This window comes from Podarcis filfolensis, assembly GCF_964270895.1.
Source record: "Podarcis filfolensis genome assembly, chromosome: 1".
Taxonomy (NCBI): domain Eukaryota; kingdom Metazoa; phylum Chordata; class Lepidosauria; order Squamata; family Lacertidae; genus Podarcis; species Podarcis filfolensis.
The window spans coordinates 2,234,115-2,247,069 of record NC_139604.1 but is presented as its reverse complement, the minus strand read 5'-3'; the positions used below and the strand labels follow the sequence as shown (position 1 = coordinate 2,247,069).

General features: G+C 42.2%; 1 protein-coding gene across 4 annotated transcripts in view; it reads left to right on the top strand.

The window, feature by feature from the left end:
* Positions 1-12,955, top strand: part of ERBB4 (erb-b2 receptor tyrosine kinase 4) — a 799,874-nt gene that overhangs the window by 16,265 nt on the left and 770,654 nt on the right. The gene's annotated exons all lie outside the window — the stretch shown is intronic.

Genomic DNA, 12,955 nt, shown 5'->3' with positions numbered 1-12,955 from the left:
AAAGAAAAAACCCTCTTTTCATACTATGTTTTCAGAACACAGGGGTAATTCATAGGAGTCAAACTCTGCTTAACTGCAGAAGGAGCCCTGAGAGCAATTAATGGATGCTTTTCTTCTCATCTATTCATTGTAAATGGTGTTTGGAGGAAAGGCATTCTAGCTAGGAAACTGGGTTATTGCACAGTCTGTACTGGAGTATTTTGAACATGTTTAGGTGCATAGTACTTCCTCTGTGTATGTCTTAGAGGAAGGGATTAAACTAGTTATTGTCAAGGGAGGTCAATATTGTGCCTGCGTGTACACATGGAAGGCCCTGATCCACAGAAAATGAATTGGTGACTGATGTGTATGACAGCTCTCCCCCACTGCCATCTATGTGCCCCAAATGCAAGTGGCAAGGAGAGCCATTGGTGGAAGCCTGTTGCTGCTTTATGTTGCTGTCAGTCTGCATAAAAGGAAAGCTGTTGACTTGGCCGGCCATAATGGTTTGTTTGGATTTTTTTCATTGCTCCCACTGTGTAAATACTTTTAAAGCTGGATAAACACAAATTAAATTTTGAAGTAGACACCGCTGTTTAGCTGTTTGACTGGCAACAAATTTGGAAGGACAATCCCTTTTCAGTGGAGTGTGTATTTGTCTTACATGTGAACTTAAACAGGCTTTGGAGGATTCAGCCAACATAATTCATGAATACCATTTTGCATTCGGCGTAAGCATTTGAGTTGTGCTGGCAACCTTGACTCCAAATTGTGCTCTGTATATTTGAAGAGCGCATTAATAATTGTGGAGTGCTTTGATATATTGTGCAGATAATGAATCTCTTGTGGCAGGACCCTCAACCATGGCAGCCAGAGGACCTTGTCAGGGTCTTTGAGATCCCCAGCATGACCCTGTTATACTCTTACCACACTCCACACAAATTATCCAGGATGGAAGGGGTGAAGGGCTGACACACCATTGGGGGCTACTGTAGGCCATAGCACTGCTTCCCCATTCCATTTAAGGGTCAAGAGGGTGGAGAAGTGAGAAATTTGCAAGCCGGTGAGGAGGGGAGTAAATTTCACATTATTGTCTAGGATTGCTTCTAATGCCAAAATAGGGATTTCTCAGAATACTGACAAAGCAAATTGGACAATATTGTGAATAAAAGAGGAAACTTTCCTTGCAGGTTAAAGAATTTTATTTGTTTTTATCAGTATTGCTGCCCTTCTGCCCCAGTGCTGTCCAGTTAAGCTGCAGCACGGCTGTGGGGAGTTGGGAGTATAACTCCACAGCTCTAGCCCATCATACTCGCTGCTACTGCATGACGGTCAAGAACAATATTCAAATCAGAACATTATCTGACCTAGCAAGGCAGAAGATAGCTGGAATAGAAAGCCAACAGAAAACAGAAAGAGGGGGGACCAGGTGAGCCTCATGGGGCAAGGTTCTCCACAACCTGGATGCTGACACACAGATAGGGTCTTTTCTCAGGCCCCTACCCACTGCTGCTTAATTGGTCTTCAAATGTGGCAATTCTGTAACTCTCCCTGAACCATGCTGGCATTCCAAGGAAGTTCTGTTGGTTATGGTTTGGCTGAGATGCAAAGGAGAAGACTATTAGTAAGGTAGTGACGCAAAACCGCAATGCATCAGGGGTTGGAGGGGGGTCTGGGCAAAATCCTCAGTAGGCACCCTGCAGCGATCAACCCGCCCCCCCCCCAAATAAGGAGGCATATTGTACAGGGTTTTAAGTAGGGAAGTCCAGTGAATTCATAATCTTCACCCTTCCATTTCATCCAACTTTTCTGTGAAAGCTTATTCTCTTCCAAGGTCGGGCAGAGCTTGATGGGTGGTTGCCCCTGGATGCAGTGTCAGTCTGGGAACAGAGCATCTCCCCACCAGTAGGAGAGAGTCGGTGTGGCCTTTGCCCTCCTAGGTGTGTGACATCATACTGGGTTCATAAGTAAAATGACTAACCAATAGGAACCCAAGGGGAGGAGTTAGAGTTAGAGTGGTTAAGAAGTCAGTCTGGAGTTAAGAGAAGAGAGAGGGTGGATAAGTCTGTGGTTGGGCTAGTCTGATGTGAGAGAGTGAGAGAATCTGTTAAGAGGAGACAGTCAAATAGTTGAGATAATCAGTCAGAAGGTATTAGGAAGATATAGGCCGGTAAAGAAACTAAGGTTAAGAAACTGACAAGAAAATTATCTGAGAAACCATAAACTTGATAACGCTTATAAAATAAACTTGTTTATTTGGTTTAATTTTAACAACTGTCTGGACTCAGTGTTTTACCAGAGAGTAATGGGTTGGTGGCAGCGGGGAAGCGAGCACAGTGGTGGCCCAGGGATCAAGAGACCGTCAAACGTCTGGGGACCCTGTGGGATCACCACAGTCGGTATAGTGTAGTGCCTAAGAGGCTGATGAATGAGGAAGTCCCTGGTTCAATTTTTGCCTCAACTCACTAGGCGGCCTTGGGGAAGTCACTATTTCTTAACCTCATACAGCAATATGGGGAGTAATCATGACTGTCATACATAGGGTTGCTACAGGAATTACAGCTAGATAATGTGTTTCAAGCACTTTGGATATTTAATGCTGGGCAAATACCCTCCTCCTCTTGTGTCTGCTTAGCTCTGGAGCGCTAGGCGAGCAGTAGACTGGCAGGAGTAGCCATTTCATACCTAAAGTTTGTGTCAGTAGGTTTCCAGGCCACATCTCGTCCTGCCAAGTTTCTGGCATAACCACATTAAAATAAGATTTTTTTAAAACAAGAAGTAGACAGTTAATGAATTCACACCTATGAGATCACAACCTCATTGAATTAAGTGAAATTATTTTGCCTACTAATGAAGCTCTATTACAATTACCATTTCAATTGTGTGAGGGGGAAAACAGGGTTGCACTTAGTGGTGTTGGAGAGAGAGATTTGGAAGAGAGATCCTTACTCTTTGGTAGCAGAGGTAGTACAATGCTGATTGTTCCAAGTACATAAAAACTTGGTTAGATTTATATCTGCCATCATCCTCCTTTAAATGAACATTCCCCATAAAAATATTTAGGCTAGAATAAATCATAGACACTTAGCTTTGCAAATAAGTGAATCTTTTACTCAGAGTTTCCAAAAATTACAGCAAGCAAGTCTCCATCTGCTAGCAGTAAAATGAAGATGAAAAAAAAAGAAGGTTCAAAACAACTTCAAAATAAAAATAGTTGGTTTGTTTATGAAAAGGATTGTGCAGTTTTTGGGTTAGCAAAGATGCAGGGTGTAAAATCTCCCTTTTGGAAATATTCAATTCACCTGGTTTTTCTTGCAGCTAGAAGAAATTGACCACATGGCTCCTTCTTGTTCCAGGAAGCAAGAAAATAAAGAGAAGGATGGGGTGGGGGAAGCAGAGGCTGCTGAGACCCTGCAAAACCACATCCACTCTGGTAACTTGAGCTCAGGGGTCAGTTTAACCATTTCATGCACATATGTGTGAGTCAATAACTGTGTATTACTACAGGTGGCCCTTGCCCCGCTATCATAATGTTGCTGACTATGCCCCATTGTTGACGGAAAGCCTGAGGAGGGAAGTCTGCTCTCTGTGTGCAGGACTCCCCCTTGTGATTTAGAGCACTCTGCAATCAGGGTTCTAAATCAGGCACCCCCAACCTGTGGCCCTCCAGATGTTTTGGCCTACAACTCCCATGATCCCTAACTCACAGGACCAGTGGTCAGGGATGATGGGAATTGTAGTCCAAAACATCTGGAGGGCTGAAGGTTGGGGATTCCTGTTCTAAATCATACAGCGTGTTTCCAGGTGTCCAGCAGCCCCCCTTCTTCAGACATTATTCCAAAACATAGACAGGTGGGGGAGGGACTAGCAAGCAGGGCCCTGATCCTGCCCTTGCAAAATTATAATGTAAGAACATAAGAAAAGCCTGCTGGGTCTACTCCAGCATCCTGTTCTCACAATGGCCAGCCAGATGTCTGTGGGAAACCAGAAGGCAGAGTGTGCATACTGGGCGGGGTGGGGGTGGGGAGCTGTGTTGCATTGCCTTTCCCCTTCCTCGCTCTCTCCCTTCCTGGTCTTGCAGGAGAGGGCGGGGGACTACACACAGGGCTGGCACTGCTTTGCCGCACTCCTGGTGCTGTTTGCCCCACGCTCCTGGCTGCGAATATAAGCCACACTTTAACTTTTCACGGTTAGAATTTGGGGGAGAGGTGAGGCTTATATTCAGGCCAATACAGTATAATTGCTTGAGGGTGAAGACCTGAACACACCTCCTGGTGCTTCTAGTTGTACTGACTGCAGTGAAAGTGATAAAAATGACAATATGCTAGTAATAGTGATATTTACACTGTTTATTTTTGTTTGTTATTCCCTGACAGATTATATTTAGACTGCTTCTGATGCTTGTTTGTTCACAATCCACTCATTTTCCTGTGTGTCGCATGCCGAAACTTGCCACATTTCTGTGTGTGATTAAGTCAGATCCGTAGTTACATCTGTCAGGGCTGTTATGAAGACATAGCAGAATGTCAATCCCTTCAGCTCACTTTCTGGTTAATGAGATATGTGCATCTTTTACCCTAGTCAAACGGCACGTTAGCGCATGAGGAGTTTCTCCTCATGTGTGCTATCATTTCCTCTTTGCATGGAAAAGTTTGCTGCTAATGATTTGGTTGTGTTGGGTCCAATTGGCTTTGTGATTGTGATCTTTCTGTAAACCTGAAGCCATTAGTTTCCCACTCCCTCACTCAGTCTGACTCTCTCAGCTGCTTGCTATTCCACATTTTAAAGAAATCTTTTTTTATACCATAGTACTGGAGATATGCAAAATACATACCTTTATTTCATGGGGATTTTTAGCTCGAGGTCCTGTCCCCTCATTGTTGGGATGTAACCTTTCAGATGGAGATGGTAAGTGAAGACCTAGCTCAGGTTAGTCAGAAAAGTCCTTCAGTTGCTGGCGTAGCAGGGGTGGGTATTCCGTGGCCTTCCAGGTGGAGCTGGATTCCACTTCTCATCAGCATCAGCCAACGTGGCCAGTAGCCATGGCAACTGTAGTCCAGCAGCATCTGGAGGGTCTCAGGTTCCCCATCTTTGCTGTAGTATCTGTCTTCTGCCACATCACTGCATATGTTTCACATGACAAAGAAATCTGTTGTCCAGATTTAGAGAGTAATGTCAGAAACATTCCAATTTCCACTGTGCATGCAGAGGATTTCATGGGTCCATTGGAAGGCAGTGATAGTGAGTCTGAGGATGGCAAGGGCAATGGGATGGAGTCTCGTTCAAGGTGGCCAGCTGAGGTGGAGGATTCCTCTTAAGAGCTGGGTTCCGTCTAGAATGGAAGAAGCCCTCACCCAAGTCTTCATCTGCTGTCAGTGGTGCTTCCGTTTTCACTTTGCCGGGGGCACAGGCAAGATTCCTGTCTGACTCCTGTCATGAACTGAGAGTGACCCTCCAGAATGCAGGCCAGAATCCAGCACCCAGAGAATTTGGGATCATGTTCTGTCAGGTGCTGCTGCTGTGGCTGAAGAACTCTTCAGTCCCCCATCCCAGCGGTCCAGATCCAGTGCATCTGCAATTACCCACTTAGCAGTGGGTCTGAACAAGTCGCTTTCTCAGAGTGGGATTGTTGAGGAATGATGTGTGTTTAGTATATAAAAGTATGATAGTATTTAATATGATAGTATAGATTTCCCTCACTTGCCTCTCAAAATGTTAATTACCAGTAAATGACAACCTTCACCAAGTTTCTGACATTTGCTATAATGTACTACATACTTTTAAAAACTTAATATCTCAATAAAGGTACTAAGTGGCTGATCAAATAATAGCCTCATTTGCAACACATGAATTGTATATTAAAAAATTAACTATCCAAGTAATGAAAGAAAATGGTTTGGAATGCTAAATAAATGATTCCAAAATGAATGGGGGAGGGGAGTTTATACAAAGATGTCTGTAGATTCCTGATGTGCCCCCGCACATCTTTCCTTCTGCAATATGTGCCTGAAACAACGTGGGCCCCAGATAGCTGAAAGGCTGCCCTGCTTCCCTACAGAGCCTTCCAGGCATCAAGAACAGTGGTAGAACTTTGTAGTTCTACCTCTCGGAAGCTTCTTTTTCGTGGTGGCGGCCTGGGAGAGGCTGTTCTCCATGGCAGCCCAAAGGCTGTGGAATTCCCTCCCCAAAGAGGGAATCTGGTTTCTTTCCTATGCAGCTTTTGGCAAATGCCAAAGATGTGCTGCTTCGTCCTAGCCTTTGACATCCGGCATGTGTGTTTCCAGGGCTCACCCTGTTCCTGAGACTCTAATCTGTTTTAACTGTTTTTAATTCTGAAGGGAGAGATTAGCTCCAAAAGCCTGGAGCTGGTCCATACAGCACGGGGGTTATTAAATCTTGTGTAAAGCATCACATACTCTGATTGCACTGTAAAAATAATGTGATATCTAGCCACTGGTTATTGCCACAATTTCTCCAGAGGAATTACTTTGTTTTGATCTGTCTCCCCAAGTTTGAATGTGGTCCTCTCTTGACAGCCATTCGCAAGGAAAGTTTACCATTTTTAATCCAAGCCAAATTAAAAAGTTGATATGTCTATTCATTGCTTTGTACCAGAAAGTAATAAAAATGTAATCAATGAAGTATCGGTGGCTGGGCATGGAGGATTTGTGGCAATCCTGAGAGTGCAGAGTTATTTCTATGTCTTTTATAAAGAGGAAAAAATAAAAGATCCTTTTATTTTAGGAGATAAATTTCTGCACTGAGTGCAAATATCAATAGAACATCAAAAGCTTTTCAATTGCTAGCATCCATTTTTAGTAACTACTGTCCTTTGTGATGCATTTAACACTCTAAAAATGTACTTGCTATTAACTCTGGGGCACAAATTATTGGTCAGTAGATGTAGTTTTTTGGTGGCTGTTAACAAAGTGTAGAGGGTGAAGAGCAATTGCTGAGCAAATCCCTGCAGCTGCACAGGATGACAAAATAACATATGTGACTGTTTAACTTCTTGAAAGATATGTTTTATTATTCTTCCTGCGAATACTGTAAATGATTGTTGCCTGAATTAGCACTCTATGAGCAAGAGAAATTGATACACAAACAGGCTGGCATGCAGCTAATTTTGTTTAGCAAATTGAGATCTGATACCTGCTATTTCACGCCCACTGCAGGCGGACTCAGTCACTCGTTGCAGGCAGCATGCATATGAAATACCTATGGGATGAATTCTGGCAACCATCTGCAAACCCGAAACAGTTTCAATGGAGTTAGCAGCAATAACAGAGTTAACATTCCATTTGGAGGAATGGATTGATTTTTACGCACAAAGGCTGTAACATATTCTCAATGCCTCCCCACTCTTCTAAGCTTTAAGAAAGGAAACAGGCCACATGCATCTTAGAGTTTAATGCTCCAAAATGAATTGGCTCCAGCATCGCACAACCATGGTGATGCAGGAACATTTTGGGAGAGAAGTTTCATTCTCATCATGCTTCGTCATATCCATGAGTGGGCTTCTCCTCTATTTAAATCTGAGGCATAGTTAAGATTTTCTCCAGACTTTCCAGCTCTCCGTATGTTTTGTAGGTGGGGTGAGATCCTTGTTTTCTTCACCATCAAGGGATGCTTTGTACCTGCTGAGAGTTTGTCCAATTTCCCTTTGCATGTGCATCCAACTGTATCTTAAAAGTACTTTCTGAACCAATAAGAAGGAATGTTGATCTCTTGATGGGTTGATTGGATTTGAAAATGTTTGAGCACCACAAAAATCAAAAGCCCATTTTCATAATTAAGACCTCACGATTATGCAATAAGGTAATTGTGCATATAATTGCATGCACAGCCAGTCGCTTAGCTATCTAACCATCCCTGCCTGGCATAGCTGGGATTGAAATATTGTGTAGAATAAATGTCTGTTGGGAGAGGGAACATACAACACTGGTGGCTGAAATTTGTGAAGATACCAAATTCATGTATAATACTGTCATTTCCATCACATTGGAACCCTAAATTAAGAAATTCCACTGGTTCTTCTGGAAAATATAATGCTTTCCATGACTTAGAAGGACTCAGAGGGTTTTCAGGCCAAGCATGGCCTTTCCTGATGACACCCGATTCAGCTGTGCCTTCCCTTGCCTAGACTACCTGGGTTTTCACTCTGGGGCTGCCTCAGACCAAACAGTGTCACACACAGAACTGTATATCAATGGGTTGTTCAGCAAATCTACAAGATTAAGAGTTCAAGTGGGGAATTCTATCATAAAAACCAAGGATGGGGAAATGGTTGGACTCAACTCCTGTCAGCCAGCACGGCTCATGGACGAGGGTGTTTCCATGCTTGAAGAAACAAATCCGATGTATTGAAATAGACAGTTTGGCACACCAGATCACCAGGTTCTTCTTTCAGGGCAGTTTTCATTGGCAAAACCCCGGTAAGAACAGCCGATAGTTGTAACTGACCTTGACGAAGTCACAGCAGGAAGTAATAAGTATCCATCTATTCACCACTGTCTTACAGAGGCCAATAAAACATATCAGGGTGAGGAATCAAAGTTATGTCCCTCACATATCTTTTGAAAAAGCTTGAAGAATGCTATCAAACCAATTTCAAAATAGACCATTAGTTTTATTTAGCAGGACACACAATGTGTTCTTTCCTTCCTAGGGTGGTGTCAATGAAGGCTGCAAATACATTTAGGTAATTATGATTTGTCCGTTTAGTGCAAGTTCTTTATCCCAAAGGTGTCCCTTGCAACTGAGTTATGCATATTTAACTCTCCGACAGCATGATTTCCATTAAAATTTACAGCTCAGGCCCCTGCCCATATACATTCGGAAGTAAGCCACATTGAGCTCAGCAGGACTTACTCCCTGAGAACTGTGTAGGGTTGTAGCCTTACAATACTAGTCATCCAGCCATCAAATTGTCATTCTTCCAAGTATTCACAGGCATAAAAACAGAAAAAGTTGGCCTTGCTTGTGTCTGCACTTCTAGATTGTGCTTGTTCAAAAGTATTTTATTTCCAAACTCTCATGAAGAAGCTGCAGTATTTGAGTATCAGCACATTAATCAAAAGTTGGTAAGACATGGTTGGAATTCTGTGAGGGGAAATTTTTTAAACAGCTTCTACTAGCTGAGATTTGTTTGCAAAATTAAAATTTATGCTCTCTCTCTCTTTCAAACACCCCCAATTTAGTATGCTAAGAAATCTACAGATTTTAGGGGGGGGGAGCCAAGGTGTATATGGATTGGGTTTAGCAAGTGCTCAGCAATTAAGTAATGCATATACCTGTGCATGCTGGCCAAACATTAGCTGAATACAAATTATATATTCTCACAACTTCTGCAATCTTGCAATACAGTATTTTAACATTTTAATGCCAAACCATTTCCTCCAAAATGATCTTTCAGCCATTTTGCCGTAAAACATATTTTCATGCCAAACTAAATATGCTCTTAGTATTTTGACACAACGTTGCACAGTGGCAGGTGGGGTGTGCATATGTGTAAAACACATGGGCCTCTTCCTTAAAAGTGTGGAATTGACAAAATGGAATGAAATTGATCTGCCACCGAGAAGATTTGAAAACCACCTGCAATACTAGAACGTGCACCTGTGGAGAGCCACACGTCTCACAGTAGTAGCCTGCTAGTGTGCAGAGCGACAGACCACCCCGCTTAAAAATAAATAAAATCTCAAGATTTTGAAATGTGCTGTCTTTCAATAAAGAGCTGCCTTTTGTTTGTGCCAATATTATATCAAACGCCTTTTGACCCGTCATCCATCATGGGATTCTGGCGAGAGGAGAAATATTAATGCTAGCACGGAAGTGTGAAAATTAAATATGTCAACAAAAATTCATAGCTACCTCTGTGGGCCATATTCTGAAAGACTTCTAAATATACTTCTAGTGACTTTGATGGTGATTCACTTGCCAGATGAATGAAGTGGACAAACCCGGGGGGGGGGAGGGGGGCAAGATGTCCTTTCTTCTGACTTTGTTGCCAAGCTTCTCAGTATTTTGCCTAGGGTGCTTACTGCTTTCAATAAAACGTCTGAAATAAAATCAGTAATCAGGTAATTTTGGGGGACTATGTACGGACTGTCAGTGCATAACTATATGATATATCCGCCTAGCCGTAACACTGGTGGACTGTTACCCCTTGAACTTTGCCCCCCCTATCAGTTGTCCAAAGCTAGCCATAATAGAGAGTTAATTTATTCCGTCTTTTGTTTCTATCACAATCCACTTTTGGTGAACTGCTAAGCTCTAGTGTACTGACATGAATGCTACATGCGCAGGAAAAGCATCTATTTTCAAGCTTTGCAATGAGGATGAAGCCAGAACTGAGGACTGAAGGACAACCAAAGGGTACAGGAACACAACAGAGCTGTGAAGACCTTGTTCAAGCAAGGCTTAATGGGAGGAAGCAGCCCTTTTATAATCCAATGACCACTCTGTGGGGATGTGTCCACCCATGACCAAGGATATGAAATTGCCTATGCAGATCCTGTAAGATGCAGCTTAGTGGCGCACTAGATGGGGCAGCACCACACATCCCCATTCAAGCTCTAGCTGCTCCTTCCAGTAATACGGGATTTAAAAAGAAAAGAAAAGTATAAATAGCAAGAAGGGAGGGGGGCAGCATCTGGATTAGGGCCCTTATGAGGGTTATGGGGGTTGTAGCCCTTTGCCTTCCCCACTACAGTTCCAGTCTGGATTGGACCTTGCACCTGCTGCTAGCATCACAAGGAAAGCTCCAGTTGGCACCATAGCTAATTTAAGACCAAACACGCAGCTAACTTGTTCTGGATTCAGCTCATTTTAAAGTGTGGTGGAATTGATTTTGACATTCCGAGTTCTTTGTTTTCGGAACAGTGAATTCAAACCACTTCCATCACACTTCTTATGGCTATAGAATAAACTGTGAAATTGGGGGTGGGGTGGTAAAAGTGTGAACTAATGAGAAAAGGCAAAAATTCCAGATATAGACCTGTAAGTCTACATACATCCTATTGTAACATATGCTTACATTCCTTCTTAACATCTACCCTGGGCTGGAGAAGTTCAGATTTTCCTCTCAAACTTTTATTCCGCTAACCAAAGCATATTGCAAGTAAACTGAAGCTAACCAAATTTATGTCCATTTCTGTGCATTTCTTTGCACTCAGCTTTCTGTTTTTCAGTCAGTAGAGTTGCTTGCATGTAGGAATTTACACATGCAGTCCTGGTAAGCAAGGAACACCATGTCAGCCAGAGAGCATCCCTCTAGTAAAAATAGACCTAGATTCCAATCTGGCTATGTGTAGAGATGGGTGGGTCAGTCAGTTTCTGGTCCCTGCCAATTTTGCATGTGCATTCATTTCATCCCATCCACACATTAGTCAGTTATTTAATATATACTTATTTTATCACAAAATATTTAAGTATGCATTTTATCTCAATGTACACATTTCTAAATATATTTTATCTAAGCTACACATTTCTATTGGTTTTTGCGGGGGTTCAGTTGGAAAATTCAGAGAAGTACGAAATCTGATCCATGTATTAATCTGAGATGCAAATTTAGGTGGTTTTGCATAAAAATGGATGTAACAAAAATTCTACAACATAAAACTATGTGTTAGAAATAGGCATCTATGAAATATACTACACTTAAAGATTTGCAGCATGTAAAAATAGGTTTAACCAGGACCATTGTAGATACTTTTGTGTGCATGAGACAAGATTGACAAACATGTAAAGAATGTATTGCTTTATATACAGCTCCATGTGTCAGGCAGAAGGGCACAGGGTTTGATATTCTTGGCTAAAACATGTTCAAATGTAAAAAGAGATGAAATTTTCTCATCTAAAATGATGACTTGCGTCTCTCTCAATGAGACTCAGTGAAATTCTATGCATATCAATGGCACCATGTAAAGAGTAAATAGTTAAACTGTAACTAATAAAAAATGCCTGTATAAACTACCAAGGTAACTGCACTAGGGATGGGATGCTATTGGACTCTAGCCCTTGACAGCATGACCCATGATCAAGGATGATGAGCCTTTGAGTTCAACATCTAGACGACCACAGGTTAGTCACCTTTGCTCTACACGTTATGGGCATTGAATGAAAACAGTAATCTGTGGAGCTGTTTGTCCTGTGTAAATTTTCCCCATCAATATATCTATTGTCTAGCAGAGTTGCAGGCTGTTGGGATTACCATTCAAGCCATTGTTCTTGGTGCTCAGCATAAAAAAGCATTCTCTCTGTCACCTCTGAAAAAACCTGGCTTAACTTCTTAACATCAGCAGAGGATCTAACCTTTAATTTTATGGTACATTTGGGCATGAACTTCTCTTCCCCATGTTTTTCCATGCTCGTCAAAGACGCTAACGGTCGAGCAGCAGTTATGTTTCTGGAGCCTGCCTGCTGTCAAGATTCCCCAGTCATTTTGTGGAAGGAAACATACCCACAATGTCTTCCTCTCATCCAGACTGCTTGTTTTGGTCAGGTGCAAGACTGCAGCTGCCAGCTAATTTTATGTACGGGCAACATATTTATTTAACTGCATATAGGGGTTTTCAAAAAATTCTGTAATAGCGGGGTAGCTTGCTTTTTCAGCAGGAGGTTACTGAAAACACACTGATGCAGTTGTCAAAAACATGTTTTTTAAAATGTATTTTGTACATTTCATATAAGCGAGAAGCTAAAGAACTTTTCTTTTGGTTCTGTGTCACTGATGTGTAATAAATAGCACTGCAGTGAGAAGCAGCAGCCTCATTCACCTTGCATCCATGCAGAAATAACTGAGCTCTTTTCCCTGTGCCTTGAGAAGGGAAGAAAGAGAATTAAAGAAAACAATTGACCTTGACTCGCACCCATACTAAAGCATCAGACTTCAAGAGATTGAAGTCTTCACTGGCTTTGCACTACGACATATGTATCATTACTCCAAGCCATTCAACACAGAGTATAAAAGTGT